General features: G+C 43.0%; 1 pseudogene; it reads left to right on the top strand.

The window, feature by feature from the left end:
- Positions 1-17332: 17332 nt before the first annotated feature.
- LOC147718657 (homeobox protein Nkx-2.4 pseudogene) overlaps positions 17333-18315 on the top strand; it is a 32143-nt pseudogene continuing 31160 nt past the window's right edge.

Raw genomic sequence — 18315 nt, 5'->3', positions numbered from 1 at the left:
CTGCGAACGTAAATCACATTTTCTCGTTGCAGCGCAGGAAGTTCCATCTTCTACAATCCGCTCGCGACCACTGATGATGTGTACGTAGATGAAAATGCCTCTGTCAGTCCTGGGAGTTCCCAGTACTAACAGAAAGATCGACCTTGTGTCAGACCCCTGCAAATTCAAACTAGGCACACAGCCACGACCCTACGGCTACCCAGACGGCAAGGCAATTTATTAAAAACAATAAACAATAGCAAACTTCCTGGCTGAAGGCAAAAAAAGTCCAATGTATATAAATATCAAAATCACAATATGCAGTTGCCTGCTTTATAAGTTCGTTTTATGGCTTCTAAGGTGGTATCTTTTCTTCGCTGGTACTGTTTGATCGGAAAATAGTGTATCACTAGCAGCTGTTGCAGAGTTTACGTTCGCAGATGGCAAAGTTTCTTCTGATGCTGGAGACAAATGTTCAATGTTCAAAGTAGTCTTTTCAAGAGGAGAGTCACGTTTCAAAGTGTCAGAAATCAAATCGGCATCGCTGAAAGGGACAAATTTTGGAGTTATTTCAGATTCGGAGGCACCAATTCCCTTCTTCACCCAGTCGTCGTAGGGCAGCGGCAGTGGAACACGCTTTACGTGAGAAGCGTGGATCCAGTGCTTGCGACCAGCAACACGTACAGCTGTCCTCGTCGCCAGCAGGACCTGGAAGGGGCCGATGTAGCGAGGCTGAAGATTCTTTGTCCTCGCAAAATTTCTGACCACCACGTGGTCGCCGGGTTTCAGCTGATGCCCTGGACTCTCCGGAGGTTTTGGCAAAGCATCAAAGACCTGTTGATGAATAAGACTTAATTTAGCAGTCAAGTCGTAAAGATAGTCTATCAACATAGGATATTCAATGGAGCAGAATTGTTTAGGCCTTGGCACACCCCAGACATTTGCCGGGCGGCCAAATACAATCTCATATGGAGAAAGCCCTATTCTAGAATGCACTGTTGCTCTCGTTGATAACAAAGCCAAAGGAAGTGCGTCTGGCCAAGCCAAACCTGTGGATGCTTGAATTTTGGCTATTTTAAGCTTGAGGGTGCCATTGTAACCCTCGACTAAACCAGCAGACTGGGGATGGTTCGCACTATGAAATTTTTGTTTCAATCCTAGACCAGCACACACACTCTGCATAACTTTCCCTATAAACTCACTTCCGTTATCTGACCATACAATCCGTGGCATTCCAAACCTAGGGAAAAATTCTTTGAGAAGAATTTTGGCAGTTGATAAAGCAGTGTTGTCCTTTAGTGGGTATGCTTCTATCCACCTGGAAAAAGCACAAACTACCACCAGGACGTATTTTAAATTGTTGCAGCGTTCCATGTGAATGAAGTCTAACTGTATTACTTCAAAGGGACAGGAAGGAGGAGCAAAATGACCAGCTGGAGTTGGAGTTCCCTTGCCAGGATTATGCATCAAGCACACCATACAATTTTTCACCACTCTCTCTGCACACTTACTGATTCCCTCATTCTTCCAAACCGGAGCTAACATCTTACATATCCCTTTAGAACTTATGTGCGCCACTCCATGCGCCATCGTCACTACTGCAAGCACATACGCATCAGGCAACATCCAACGCTGCTGTTCTGTCAAATCGATCCAACATCCATTCGAGTCCAATTTGCCCGTACTTTCTCTCCATACGCGTTTCTCTTCCTCAGTCGCTTCTTTCTGAATCTCTTTCACACTTTCCATTGTGTCCTCACACATTCCAGACTCAGCAATCCATCTTGCAGACGTAGCAACATACATTCTACTCATCATGTCTCTAGCTGTCTGTTTAGCGGTTTCATCAGCAAAGGCATTTCCCCGACCAACATCATCCGTGATTGCTTTATGAGCACTGCACTTCACAATCGCAACTTCAGTCGGTAAGGTTAGAGATTCTAACAAGTCGTTAACTAGCTGACCATGTTGAATCTTAGTCCCATGGGACGTAATGAAACCCCTTTCTCTCCACAACCGGCCAAAACTATGGGCCACGCCAAATGCGTACTGACTATCTGTAAACACATTCACTCTCTTTCCCTCAGCTAAAACACACGCTCTCGTAAGAGCTATTAACTCTGCAGCTTGGGCAGAATTCTGACTCACTCTTGCAGTCTCCACAATCGTCTTCAAAGTCGTTACCGCGTAGGCAGCAGTCACATCACCATTCTCCAATTTAAAACATGACCCGTCCACATACAGCGTACCATCTGGGTCGGATAGAGGAGTATCTCTCAAGTCGATACGACCTTTTGTCTCTTCCTCCGTTTTGAAATAACAGTCATGTGGCTCAGAATCACTCGACTCTTGATCAGTCGGCAACAATGTTGCTGGGTTCAATACATTGCATCTTTTGATCTGAATATGACTCGCTAATAACGTCAGCTCGTAACCAGATAATCTCGCACTAGTAAGGTGTTGTGTCTTCGTTCGGTTCATGAGTGTGTCCACTGCATGAGGAACCATGACCACTAGCATATTGTTCATCACCAAACCAGCAGATTGTCGAATGGAAGCTGCAGCTGCCGCTGTAGCCCTCAAACAACTAGGCAATGCTCTAGCTACCGGATCTAATGTTGATGAGAAATACGCACAAGGGCGTTGTTTATCACCAAACTTCTGTGTCAAGACACTCAACGCGCAACCTTCTCTTTCGTGAACGTAGAGCGTGAATGGCTTACTGTAATCAGGTGTGCCCAATACAGGAGCTGAACACAAAGCTTTTCGTAATTCAGCAAAACTCTCTTGACATTCATCAGACCATGGCACCGGACTCGGAACATTTTTCCCAGTCAAAGCTACCAATGGCTTTGCTAAAAGTGAAAAATTTGGGATCCATTGCCTACAGTAAGAGGTAATACCTAGAAAGGCACGTACTTCCCTCTGTGTGCGTGGAACACTCATCTGCGTAATTGCTTTTATTCTCTCTGGGGTCAACTTCCTTCCCTCCTTTGATAAGAGATGACCTAAGTAGGTTACTTCTTGGCAGCAATATTGCATTTTGGAAGGTGACACCTTATGATTCAAATTAGACAAATGATGCAATAGTGAAATTGTAGCTGCTTTGCAAGTCTCCTTGTCATCGGCAGCCACCAAAAGATCGTCTACGTACTGTACTAGGGCAGAACCTGGAGGAAGGACAAAAGAATCTAACTGGCTTTTTAAAGCTTGACTGTAAATAGATGGACTTTCACAGTAGCCTTGTGGAGCGCGTTTAAATCTGAAACTGCGACCTCCTAAACAGAAGCCAAAAATATCTCTGCTTTCCTCGGCTATCGGAATGCTGAAAAAGGCATTCTTCAAGTCGATGACTGAGAACCATGTAGCTGTAGCAGGAATCAATGTTAACAAAGCAGTAATGTCTGGCACTACAGGAAACTGCGGAATTACAATCTTATTAACTTCTCTAAGGTCTATGACAAACCTATAGACTGGAGGCTTTGTAGGATCTGTTCGTTTCAAAATCGGCAATACAGGACTATTACAAACATTTCCTCGCGTTTCTTCAACCACACCTTTTTTAATCAAATCTTGCACAATCAATAAGAGTGCACGCTCACCTTCATTCGATATTTTATATTGAGGAATTCTTGGAAATTTTACATTCGCTTTCAAAGTTACTACATACGGTGGAATCTCTAGTAGACCTACATCATTGGGACCAGTCGCCCAAAGAGAATCAGGGAGTGAACGTAGCTCCGGCGGGAGTGCGTCCATTGACAAGTACATCGGAGAGGTGAGTCTTTTACCCAAAGTAAGCTGTACTCCTTCCGGAGAACAGTACAATGTCGCATATAGTCGTTTTAACAAATCTAAACCAAGCAGATTTTCATTACAACCTGTCGTCAAAATTAAGGGTGCTTTCAATTGACACGGTCCAACAGAAATAGACAAAGGACCAGATATCGGGTTGTACACAGGGGCGCCTGAAAAACCTACGGAAACATTTGTTGAGCCAGACAAAGGTGCGCCAGGGAGTTTCGCATGCATGATAGAACTTTTTGCGGCACCAGTATCCAACAGAAACGGTTCGACTACACCTGATGTTGCTACTGCGACATAAGGCCCACTCTGATCCACTGGAACTGATACTACTCCCTCTCTCTGTCTATGGCTGTCCTAGTACCCATTTTGTTGAAATCCCTCTTCAACTTCACAATAATCCTCAACAAGATATTGCTGAGATCTATTCTGTTGAGCTGACTGTACATTTCGCTGATCAAAGTGATTAGAAGGACGATCATTAGTTTGTGGAGGCATAGCACCTCGTCCCCGACCTCTAGAATTCTGTGCAAAACCACCACGACCTCTCTGAGCTGCTGCCGCATTATTTTGCGCTAAAATCTGACAATCATTTTTATAGTGACCCTCTTTCTTACAGTACGCACACTGATTCCACTGGTATTGAGGCCTGGTCGAATTATAATCTGTCTTTTGATACGAATTCTGTTGCATATTAGTCTGATTCGTGCGAGGCGGATACGCCTGCTGTAAGAGAACTTTAGTCTTTAAATCTTTCGTTTTCTTCTCTGATTTCTCCTTTTCCTCTTTATCCCTATTTTCATAGTACTGTGCAGTCGCAAGTATTTGCGCTGTCGTAGATACAGCCCACGCACTTTCTGAGTCTTTCAATTTATTGCATAATTCGGGTAACAAATTATGCACAAATTTATCGACAAACAATCTCTGTCCTCCTTCAGTGCTCATATCCTGACCACTATGGTCTACAAAAGTCTCTTCGAACCTCGTGAAGAAGTCGGAGACACTTTCGTCTTTCTTCTGCTTGCATGCGGATAATTTATCCCAATTAACACGCAATGCTGGCATCAGAGTCTTCATTAAATCTATTATTCTGCCAGGAAGATTAGCAATTAGGGGTTCGGGTTTCGCACCACCTGTTTGTTGAGCATCTGCTGCAGTGATAGCTGCCCAATCACCACCTAAAGCAGCCTGATGATCCTCTCTACGAATTTTAGCCCACACTGGTTGTGGAACTACATTACCAAACAACATATCAATGTCGGCTAAGTTCATTATACAAGCCTCAACTGTCTGTGTCAATTCCTTGTAATACCCGGCTGGATTCTTACGTGGATCTGGCAAGGCCTGTTTCACTGCTAACACTTCTGCTCGCTTCCACGGAATATGTATCCATACTCTTTGGAACTGTGCTGGAGCAGCTGCAATACCCGCATTATCATCACGTTGTACTGCTTCGCGCCAAATTGGAGGAACTTCCCTCATAGGATATTGGCGACTTGGCTTCACTTTACCTCTTTCTAAATCTCTCGGCGAACGAAGAGATGGATCATTCCTAAAACTCAAAATGAGTTCCATCGCTTCCTTTATATTATCGCCCACTATCATTCCAGCAGCAAACTCTTTTTGAATCTTAATTAAATCTTCCAAATCTGATTCGACATCGTCTTCTTCTATTTCCTCACGCAACAACGAGCACATCTCGTCGAAGACGTATCGCTGTGTTGGCTCTCCCCATTGCATAAATGTCTCTAACACATCTTTCGTACTATATCTTCTAACTTTTGTAATCCATCTGAGAGCCGTGGAGTCTAAAACTCCCCGTTCCTCAGTACTTGGAAGCTGACTCCGTCTCTGAACAGAGTCAGGAGTAGGAGTCTTAATCAAGGTTTTATATATAGGCGACAGCATATTAGTAACAGAATCAGTAATTCTTCGACGAACAGAAAGTGGAGTTAGTACACTCGCAGACATAGAGAACGCAGTAGAGGTAGGAATAGATGACGAAACAGTAGGAGTATCGAGGAAAATAGTTTGAGGACCAATAGGTACAGTGGTAGGTATAGGAGCGGGCAGTGCAGGAAGAGGAGGAGCTGTAGGAACATTTACATTCACCACAGGAAGTAAAGGAACTTGATTCTGAGGAACAGGAACACCAGGTTGTCCAGCAACCGGCAATTGAACATCCGGTATAAGTGGAGCCGCAGCACCTTGTGCGTACGGTGGAGGCGACCGTAACAGATAAGATAGCAGAGGATCGTTTTCGGAATCCTCCAGTATCTTAGCCATTTTCGATGGCAAGGCAGGATAGCACTTGTCAATCGCTAAGTTACGCTCTCTAATGGCTACATCTATGGCCTTCTCACACTCGTCAGCCTGCAACTGCTTAGTCGCTTGCTCTAGAGTTAACTCTTCTAGTTCTTTTTGCTCTTTTTTCAACCTTTTCATTTCTCTCTGTTTGGATTCTTTCCGCCAATAACGAAAAGAGTCAAACATTGCCGGCCGGGCTTTCTTCCTAAACAATTTCGCTTCTAAATTGTCGAGAATCTCTTGTTCAAAACTACCATGCAGTGGCCAACTAAGGACACCATCCTTCTTACAATAACGGACCCATATCTCATTATAAGTTATAGGACCCACACCATACTTACAATATAGGTCATATAGGGGAGTCCCAATCGGAGGAACCAGACAGGAATCCTCTAATTGTGAGTCACTGTTGCAACTAAAACAAGACAACATTTTCCGACTTACCATTCTCAGTCTGGAACACAAAACAAACAAAACACGAAACAAATTGTGCACTTGAACCAAGAACTTAGGCCTACCAAAACGAACTGATGTATCGATACCCAAACTGAACCAAATAGATTATCGTAACTAGAACAACCAATGATAATCTTACAAAACCAAACCAAACCAAGAACCGATCAAGGATTTTTAACAATCCTCACAAAAGTAACCAGCTAGCTATCACTAAATACTTAACTGAGGCACTGAAGACGTCACCAAGGAGAAACCCGTCACGTTTCGCCGTACTAAGGACTGCACCACTTCGGGTCCAAGACAGGGCGACGGTCAAGGCAACGGCCCACTGCAGCCGTCCTGAACGGGAACCCTCGTGGAAGAGAACTTCAGGGCCACTTTTGCGATATGCCGGGATCGATGAAGTGGGGCGCCTCCCTCAGGAATCTTCACACGAAGCTTCTCGAACTCTTCAGGCTTTTGGACCGGTACCGAATGACGTCGCCCCACGTTGGGCGCCAATTGGAGTTCTGGACTTTTTGGTTCCGTCCAGAGGTGTCAGGGTACAACACCCAAAGACCCCGGAGTCCCACCTGCCTTGGTGCACAAATGAACAGAAACACGGGCTTCTCGATGGTGGCGTCAAAGACCAAAGGTTTATTACTGCAGGGACACAGAAGTCACAGAATCTACACACGGGCAGAATCTAGGAGACTGTTCGATTTGTACAAAGTGGGTTGCTCCTTATATACTAAAAATTGTGCTCTAGGCAAATAATTCACATGTCGGTACATTCCCAAACCTTTGTGTCTCTAAACAATAAATATTTGGCGTTACACAGGAACTGTCGATAATATCTGATACCAAACATCACGAAGAGGGGTTCCCACCAGTCCATCACAATCCCTTGTCAATATTGCATTCAAGACCCGGACCGCCTCATCGTAAAGTTCGTTACCTCCCCCTAATAAAGGCCCAGAAGGAAAGGAGCAGAGCCAGGTGCAGAAGATAGAAAAGCGGGATAAGAGATGTTTGTGGGTTGTAAATGGGCAAGGCTACCGGCTTCGGCCGCCTAATCATGATCAGGTACAATGGACAGGAAAACCAGTTCAGGTGGGCTGGCCTCGGGCAGAGGAGGCAGCCTTTGTCGAGTCATGCAGCTTCAGCGTGATCTGGTTTAAGGTGCACGTGTCATGTAAGAGGTGAATCTCCGGCTAAGGCTACGTGTCTTTAATCAAAGTGAAGTGAATGAAATGATCAGAGGCTATTGCATATGTGAGGGCAAGGAACCACAAAATGGCGGCCATGATCTAAGATGGATGCCGTGGGTATATCAGAAATGTGTCAGTGGAAGGAGTGCTCTTGCTCGTAGCGTAGTGAAAACACTAGGATATACTAAATGGATCATTTGCGGTTCGCTGATACTAATTTTATGTATTTCCGACAAACTTGAAAACACGGGTTCAAGTCGTCACGGAACCGTCACGGAACCTCAAAGAGAGGTCATCAGCAGCAGACTAGTCTTCTAAGTTGGTACGGTGTATACTTACCATACGTTTTTATATATATATATATATATATATATATATATATATATATATATATATATATATATATATATATATATATATATATATATATATATATACATATATATACTCACCATCCTGTACTGTGAGGAACAGGGATATACAGTTAGGGCCAGATGTGTGACCTTCCAATTTGCGACTCGCAAATTGCATCATTTTGCAAATCGCAAAATGGAATTTTCAGGAGTGTTTCAGACAATGTTTGTGATTCCTAATGGGGTCGCAAAATGCCTGCCTCATTAATATTCATGAGGCAGGTGCAATGTGCGACCCCATTAGAAATGGAAAGCACTCCCACAGATGGTGGCCCGCTGGGGTAAGCAGACCACCATATCTGTGACTGCTTTTTAAATAAAGGAGTTTTTTTTCTTTAAATGCAGCACATTTTCCTCTTTGGGAACACTGCCTGCTCTTAAAAATATTACCACTGCCAGGCACAAAGGGTAATGGATCCCCTGAGGACCCTTTCCCATTTACGAGACTTACCACACTTTTGAACTGGGTGGTAAGCTGCGAGTGTTTTGCAACCGCAATTGCGGTCGCAAAACATTCGTACTTTTAAGTATGACTCTCTATTAGGAAGGGATGCCCGAGTCACAAACCCTATTGTGCGAGAAGGTAATTGGTTACTTACTAGCAAAATAGTGTTTGTACATAGAGTAGACATATTTTGCGCAATTGGGTCGATTTCCCGTTAGCAACAGCAAAAAACGGTTGTACATCTTGCCCTATATGTTGAACATTGGAAAAGGTGGATAGGGGTACACAGATACAAAAAGACTGAGGGATGTCGAATGAAGGCCCTTTGTTCAATGGCGTAAGAGTATACTGAGACTGGGGGCAGATATTTAAAGGAATAAGGAAGCATGGGATAAGGGGGGGAAGAGGACAAAGACATGAGTCCATTTTCAAGTCTCATCACTTCTTGTGCTCAATAAAGGAAAAGGATGAATGGATAGACGTAAGCAGAGGTTCAAATTGGATGATGATACTGTAGAAAATGGCTTTATTGACAGGTGTAAAGTGCATATGATGACAGGGGCTTAATAGTGATGGAGCACAAAAATATGGAGAACAATGACAGGGGGTCGTGATATATGAAAGGATCACTGACTAAATAACGAGGGACAAAATATAGACAACCCAAAATATAGATTCCAAAATATCGACAGACAAAATATCAAATTCCTATCTACAAACAGGTAAGTACCAAAATATCGACCCAAAAATATCGTTTATATATAAATATATACATTATAAAAGTATCGAATTTCTTAAAATTAATGTAAAATTAAAAATATATTAAAAATAAAGAGCTAAAATATACTTAAAAATACTTAAATTACTTTAAAATTATTAAATAACTAATTTAACTTATAAAACAAATACAATCATATCTGTTAAAACATATATACATATTAACATAATATTAATAAAAAATACACAATAATATTACCGTAGGATAGCGGAGGTGTAAAAATTACTATTCCCACTCCTGGAAGTGCAACAGTAGGGAAAGCGTTGGATAGCATAGGGGTAAAAATTACTATTCCCACTCCAAAGAGTGCAACAGTAGGGAAAGCGTTGGATAGCGTAGGGGTAAAAATTACTATTCACACTCCAGAGAGTGCACCAGTAGGGAAAGCGTTGGATAGCATAGGGGTAAAAATTACTATTCCCACTCCAGAGAGTGCAACAGTAGGGAAAGTGTTGGATAGCGTAGGAGTAGAAATTACTATTCCCACTCCAGAGAGTGCAACAGTAAGGAAAGCGTTCGATAGCGTAGGAGTAAAAATTACTATTCCCACTCCAGAGAGTGCAACAGTAGGGAAAGCGTTGGATAGCGCATGGGTAAAAATTACTATTCCCACTCCGGAGAGTGCAACAGTAGGGAAAATGTTGGATAGCGTAGGGGTAAAAAATTACTATTCCCACTCCAAAGAGTGCAACAGTAGGGAAAGCGTTGGATAGCGTAGGGATAAAAATTAATATTCCCACTCCAGGGAGTGCAACAGTAGGGAAAGCGTAGGCTAGCGCAGGGATAAACATTACTATTCCCACTCCAGAAAGTGCAACAGTAGGGAAAACGTTGGATAGCGTAGAGGTAAAAATTACTATTCCCACTCCACAGAGTGCAACAGTAGGGAAAGCGTTGGATAGCGTAGGGGAAAAACTTACTATTCCGACTCCAGAGAGTGCAACATTAGGGAAAGCGTTGGATAGCGCAGGGATAAAAATTACTATTCCCACTCCAGAGAGTGCAACAGTAGGGAAAGCATTGGATAGAGTAGGGGTAACATTTACTATTCCCACTCCAGAGAGTGCAACAGTAGGGAAAGCGTTGGATAGCGTAGAGGTAAAAATGACTATTACCACAACAGAGAGTGTAACAGTAGGGAAAGCGTTCGATAGCATAGGGGTAAAAATGACTATTCCCACCAGAGAGAGTGCAACAGTAGGGAAAGCGTTTGATAGCGTAGGTGTAAAAATTACTATTCCCACTCCAGAGAGTGCAACAGTAGGGAAAGCGTTGGATAGCGTAGGGGTAAAATTTACTATTCCCACTCCAGAGAGTGCAACAGTAGGGAAAGCGTTGGATAGCGCAGGGGTAAAAATTACTATTCCTACTCCAGAGAGTGCAACAGCATCGAAAGCGTTGGATAGCGTAGGGGTAAATTTTACTATTCCCACTCTAGTGAAAATAAATTAATATAATTCACATAAGTATCAAATAATCAATTATTAAAAATTAATTATCAATTAAGAATGAATTAATTATCAATTAAAAGGTAATTAACAATTTGTTCAAAATAAATACCAATAAATTAATTAACATATTTAATTAATTATAATTAAATTCCTTCCCACCCTATTCCCCTATAAACCTACAACCAGCTACAGAAAATAAATTAATATTATTCACATAAGTATCAATTAATCAATTAATAAAAAATAATCATTTAAGAATTATTTAATTACCAATTAAAAATTAATTAACAATTTAATCAAAATAAATACCAATTAATTAATTAACATATTTAATTAATTATAATTAAATTACTTCCCACCCTATTCCCCTATAAACCCACAAGCCGCTACAGAAAATAAATTAATTTAATTAACATAATTATCAATGTATCAATTAATAAAAATAATTATCAATTAAGAATTAATTAATTAACAATTAAAAATTAATTAACAATTTATTCTAAATAAATACCAATTAATTAATTAACTTGTTTAATTCATTATAATTAAATTACTTCCCACCCTATTCCCCTATAAACCCACAACCTAATGTTAATTACTTAATTTAAATTACAAAACTATATACATTTTCACACATATACTAACATAAAAAACACTTAAAAAATGTCGATATTATTAAATATTCGATATTTTTAATAAACTATATTATGTACTTTGATATTTTGACTGTCTATATTTTTAAAATCGATATTACATTACTTACCTTCAAAACGATATTTTTGACGTCTATATTCTGTCCATTCGATATTTTGGCCATTCTATATTTTGGACTCGATATTTTGGTTTGTCTATATTTTGTAATCGATATTTTGACCATTTACCTTATGAAAATAGGAAAATAGTGGACAGGGACGAAGGACATGGAATATGGAGATAGGTACGCAGTAATGTGAAAGATTTCTTTGTTGATATGAAAATAGCTAAAACGGAGAGACATGGGGACTTGGGGAAGTCATACTAGAAAACGGACTGACTAAGTGGCAAGGGGACAAATGACACAAAGCTAGTGAATAGTGAGAACTGTGCACAGGAAGGGGGTTATTATGGTACATAATCAAGTTGATCCGCTCAGTTTGCTCACACCCCTTAGCATCTGGAGGTTGATGAAGTTAATCACCTACTGCTCTTTGGGGGAATCCTGAGTAAAGAACTTGGATTGCCTAGAGGAATTGACACTGCATTAGGTATCCTGCTAATCTTCTGCTTGAAGATTCCTCTACTCCTGTTACCACCTCTTCAATATTTCCTGCAGGGTGCAACAACAAATTGGTCAGATTTCCTCACTTTTCACGCAATGCAGAGCAGCAAACAAAGATGCTATGCTACACTGTGTGAAATTTAAAGAGGAGAACGGTCCATTATCTACTAATATATGGTGCTGTTTTCCTCTCTTCCTTCTCTGGTGCACTTTAGGGTGCCATGTGCCAACGTACCATACTGCAAGGGTGTATGCATCGCGCAATGCACACGCTTTGTGTCGTCTTCCCATACAACAACTATAATACTTTTCCCACTTTGTATATATGCTGTGCAATACAACTCACTTGCAAATCGTGAAACATTTAAAGAGTTTTATGACTTTCTTAACTGTTATCCTTGCCTTGAGGTGGTGTTATTGTTTTAGTGCACATCTCTGTCTACAAATATCAGCAGATAAGGATTTAAATCAAGCCCCATGGGTGGTTGCATAAGGAAGTCCATATACCATCTGTAGAATGCCCTTTCATGCTCAACACTACTTTGCTTTACTTGAGCTAGGGTACTGTCACTTTTGTGATGCAAACTTCACAAAAGTCTTAGCAATTCTGGGTCTTCATCACATTCACCATATTTGAAACATCCTTCCATTTGACTTGCTTGACAGTTGCACTTAATTTAGGATGCGTCAAACTCTGAAAGTCACTCCATTATGACACCCAGATTAATTGGAACCGTCCCATGTGTGATGGGTTGTCCTCCACACTCAGCTGGACTACAGAATTTCTGAAAAACATGTACCTCATTTGTCACTGTCTATGTTTAAATGATGGAACTAGCGGCAATAGCGTCGGAAAAATCTTCAAATATATTTCACGCATTGGAATCCTACAATCGAGCATTTCAAAACATTCAGACTTACCTGGGTAGACCTTATACGTAGATGAAGTATGCATTTGCAAATTCTGAACAATGTGTTGGTATGTAAAGTCTTCAATTTTGGGGGCATGTTAACAAGAACCTCGTTAAAATTATCCCAGTTTTAGAGGCAGGAAATTGCCGCTAAAACAGCGTTAATGGGCTTGCTAATATGCGTTATAGAATTCCAATAGAAGCCAAGGTTAGATGTCCTGCACATCTAACCGGGGCTTCTATTGGAATTCTATAACACATATTAGCAAGCCCATTATCGCCGTTTTAGCTGCAGTTTCCTGCTGCTAAAACAGGATAATTTTAAAGAGGTTCTTGCTAATATGCCCCTTAGTCCACCAGCATGAGTTATTGTGAAACAGTATACAAAGATTGAAATAAGTCTGATTTGTACATCTTGTCTGTTGAAACACTCAAAATAGGCGCCATGTTCTTTTTCTTAGTCGTGGCAAAGTGTGTGGCTGTATGAAACGACACACAGCTGCAAGAATCAAAAGTCAGGTTTACTATTTTTAGGATCATTAGGTAGTAGGACACATATTTTTCACTAGCAATGCTACCCTTTTTCTGCTAATGATGTTGTGCACTTCTGGGGATATTTTACATAGCACTAACGTTAAAGAAAAACCCATGAAATATAGTAGCAATAAGATCCATGCTGCACAATAGTCTGGAAAGAGGATTTCATTCCTTTAAATGACAAAAATGCATGAGAATTAATCATTACTTTAGAGGTCAAATTCATAAAAACTCCTATAATCAAAATGTACTACATTTCCAATTTGCAGGTGTCCTACAACGTTCAGCTTTCCATTATTTATTGCAAATATTAAACGGTGTACAAAGGGAACAGGCCGCTTCCTTATTTCAAATCTGATAGTTTTTTATTAAATAAATGCTTTCTGAAACTTCGTCTAAGCTGTTACTCCATTACTCTCCACTACGACTAAACAATAAAAAGGTAGGCCACTCGCTCACCTCCGTTGGGCACCAATTCCTAATGTATTTCAAGGGGTGATGTTCAATATAAGAATAAGAATCAACCTTTATTGCCATGCGAAATGGCTACACAGTTTATCTCAGGCATTAATACTCTGCTCCTGCGTTTTTATTATAACACATATAAAGAGTTTTAGAGCCGACCTTTAAAAGGAGATGCTTAACAGGTAGTCCTTTATGTAGATTGTGTCAAATAAAGGCATACTGTAGCAGTTAAAGGCATAATGTGGCAGTTAAATAGGTAAATATGTTCCATTATGTCTTCGAAAACCTTTGCCCCCAATAGGGGGTATTATTGGTTCATATGATTCATTTAACCAACTAACACGAATGTGTTGATTTACAGAGATGGCTCCAAGTTTACATTAGATACATACTTCTAAAATGTTATAAGGTATTCATGTGGTCCAGTTGCTATGCACAGGAATTACAAAGGAGATCAGTCATGTGCCGTATGTTCATAAGTGGATGCAATACAGGCACACAGTATGTTATGTATTATCAGCTTTTGGCTAGCGCACTGCTAATATTCTTTTGGCATTATGGGGCTTTCAGTGTCTGGCTTCCCTTACCATTTAGCTCTGGGATTTATATCAGCTGGCTATGTTTGATTGATGTAATCATCTTTCCCAAGGTAGTTTTTTGTATTTTTTCACAATGGGTATTTAAGATTGGACAACACCAGAGATAATAATTCCTCATCTATCGTTTGATGGACAGGGTTCCCTGCCACAAACATGGTAGAATACCCTTGCCACCACAATGGCAGTCCGTCTACTTTATTTAGAGTCAGGGAATTCCATGTGCCTCTGGTGGCTGTGCTGGTAGAAATCTTACATTGGAACAGGCCTGTAATGTTGGGCCTCAGGCCCACATAGTAAGGAACAACGGACATTGACACCAAGGGTATGCTACAGTAACTGGCCACAAGCACGTGCAGCCGGGCCTTGTTATTGACAGGGCCACAGCACTCGTGGCACCCGTGTTAGATGGGTGTGGGGGTGCAGTGTGTCAAGCCCTCGAGGGAGTGGCTGGGATGACAGCTTCCTGCAGGACACTAGAACGTGTCTCGCAAGACATTACATTCCTCCCCAACTTTATTAAGGAACAAACAAAGTGTCAGTCCAACCTATGGGGATAAAACAAATAGTTAACTAGATACCACAGGGTCCATCAGTCTCTCGACTCAGGTGGCCAGACAACATCACACGTGGGCTGATGACTTTGCTTGCAGCAGAACTTTCTCAGCGGGCACCTGTAGCTGAACCTGAGGGGTTCAGGACATGACCGCTGGCTCAGTGACGTCCTCTTCATACCATCAGTTTGCTGATGATGACATGTCTTGCTGTCTTGTATGGCTTCCACTTTGATAACATCCGTGATGGTCTGCAGTGAGTTCTAAACAGTTCCTTTTAGTGGGTGGCTTCGTGAACATGGATGGCGTCCCAAGAGAGAATTCATAGAGGTGTTGATGTACCGACTGTCCCTGTTGAACTGTGTTAGAACCGGCTGTCTCTAGGCTGGATTCTCAGGTTCCAGCAACAAGCACTTTTAGCAAATGGTGAAGTCCTTTAGCCCTGTGACTTCAACAGGAGGCTGGCACTCTTCCAGCCCTTGAAGATTTACTTTAGCAAAGCTTGAGAGTACACACACAGTTCCTCTCTCCTGGTTCCTTGGCAAAAATAAAGAAGCACATGCAGGATTCCCCCCAGCAAACAGCACACTGGCAGAAGGGGTAGGCAAGTCCTTGGATCAGCAGGCTTCTTGTCCTTGGTTCAGGTTTCCTTGTCAGTAGTGATCTAAAGTCTTGGTTCAGGGGTCCTTCTCTTATACCCCTTTTTGGCTTTGATCCCTTTGTCCATGCAGGGGAATTTCCCAACATCCTGGGTTTGTTGTGGGTGTAGCCAGGCAGAGGCACCTGGCCTATTCACTGTGCAGGGCTGGGTCCTCAGACGCCCAGCAGGAGGTGGAGCCAGCATTGTCACTGGCAGGAACAGAGCTATCGGTCTCCTTGTAGGAGGTGGGGCCAGGATCGTCCATGGCAGGCACAGAGCCATCAGTCGCCTGGCAGGAGGTGGAGCCAGCAGATGTCAGGCAGGGCAGGCTATCAGGAGCTACTCTTCCCCTACTCTCAATGCAAATGTCCCACTCATCCCACACTGACTCATTCAGACCTCTGGAGCCACCCAGCTCCTGTCACACACACACCAAACCAGCAGAAACCAGAAATAGTTAGACAAGAAAATAGCCACTTTCTAAAAGTGCTATTTTCAAACCCAGAGTCCAAAAACCATCCACACCAATGGATGCGTGATTAAACCCCGAGTTCAGGGATACCAAACTCGACATTGCACCATGCTCCCCGAGCCAGCAAGGATTATAGCATTAATAATCCTGGCAGCCCATTCTAACTAATGGAGAGCGGGTTACCTTACAATAGTGAAAACGAATATGGCTGTAATTCACTATTAGGACTATTAGGACATGCCAACTTGGTCAGGCTTGTCCTACCTTATGCTTACAATGCACCCTGCCCAAGGGCCTACCGTAGGGGTGACTAACATGAAGTTAAGGGAAGGTTTAGGGACTGGCAAGTAGGTGTACTTGCGCAGTCAGCGTGACAGTACCAGACTGCACGTAGGTCTGGCAATGGCAGACCTGGAGACATACTTTTACTAGACCGCTCTTGTGGGTGGCACAACATGTGCTGCAGGCCCACTAGCAGCATTTGTATTAACAAGCCCTGGCACTCCTGGTGCACTAGACTAGGGACTGACAGTAAACCAAATAAGCCAAACATGGAATTCAATCAATACAGCAATTTTACATAGGGAGCACTTGCACTGTGGCACTGATCAGCAGTGGCACAGTGCCCAAAGCATTATACCAGCAAAAACATCGTAAACAGTGGAGGCAAACAGAAAAAAATGGAGGAGAGACTCAAGCCAATGATGTCAGGTCTAACAAACTGATTGGCTGTGACCGGTAACCTGTTGGTGGGTGAATGTTTCTTCTCGCTCTCCTGCATGAGGAGGTCCATTATCGGGGTTGCTACGGGACTGTAGGAGGGCTGCACTGGGGGCCACTTGTGTGCCCTCTGGGGCAGCTGAAGGACCACTGAGGAGCTGTTACTTAGTCACACGTACAACTCTCACGGGTGGATGAGTCTTGGCCAAGACTTGCACTCGCTGCCACGGTTCCGGTGTAGGCCAGGTTCACAGGTGGCTTCTGCTTTCTTTTAGTCAACTGGGGTGGCAACCTGTCAGACTCCAGTCCATCGGTACTCGGGGAGTGGTGTTTGACGCATGTGCTGATGGCTCATGATGGCGGTTGCCAGCCATGTGGTGAGTTGGAATGACAGGTGGTGGTGACTTGCTGGGAGCATTTGGATGTCAGGAGGGGCTTAGCAGCCAGGTGTCTCTGCTTTGTTGAGGTTCATCTTCAGTGGCGGCTTGACACGTAGTGTGTACGGTTCCTCTCTTGCCTGTTTTGGGGCCACTGTCAACTCCATCTTGAGGCGGTGTGAGGGCGGGCACTCCGAGCTGGTCTTCACCCGTGGCATCTGCGGACAGGAGCAGGGATGCCTCCTGACTTAGACTGCTGACGTTTGGGGATGGATGGTCACTTGGGGAAGCGTTGGGATGAGACGTGGTCTGTGCTTGCTGCGGCTTATGTTCGGTTCATCCCTGAGGCTGTACATTGGGACGTCGGTCTGCCTTGGTGGCTATCTAGTGTGTCAGGTTGTCCTCTTGGCTTCCTGCGAGTTCTTGGTCTTCTCCTTTGTTGGTTTATTCAGCCCACCTGTATTAATCCATTTTTCGGGGTGACAAGGCTTTCACTCTCTTCTTTTCCTCGAAGGCATTGCACATGGACCTCGAGGCGGCGCTGTCATGGTGCCGGCTTCTGTCTCCAATCTGGCGCAATCCTTGCTTGCTGGGAGACGTGACGTCTAGTCGCTGGTTGTTGGAGCGCGTGTAGATGTGGCGGCCTGCCACGTGGGGTGTGCGACTCATCTCTTGCCTATCTTGGGTCACGGCCGACTCCGTCTTGAGGCAGTGTGAGGGAGGACACAGTGTGTGGTCTTTGCTGTGGCGGTGGAGACGTGGGTGCTCTCCTACTTGCGTTCAGCAGTGCTTCTTTGTAGAGATGTCTCCTGGGTGCTTGTCTGTGCAGTCAGGCTCACTGGGGCAGTCTTCTGCGTGCCTCTGACTTTGCGTGTTCTTTGCGTGCTCTGTCATCTTCTTGGACACCCTCTTCTGGCACTTGGGGTGCCTGTGGTGCGGTTGGTGGTTAGCCAGTTCACCGG

Source organism: Lissotriton vulgaris, chromosome 4_1, assembly GCF_964263255.1.
Source record: "Lissotriton vulgaris chromosome 4_1, aLisVul1.2, whole genome shotgun sequence".
NCBI lineage: Eukaryota > Metazoa > Chordata > Amphibia > Caudata > Salamandridae > Lissotriton > Lissotriton vulgaris.
This window is presented reverse-complemented; position numbering and strand designations above follow the sequence as displayed.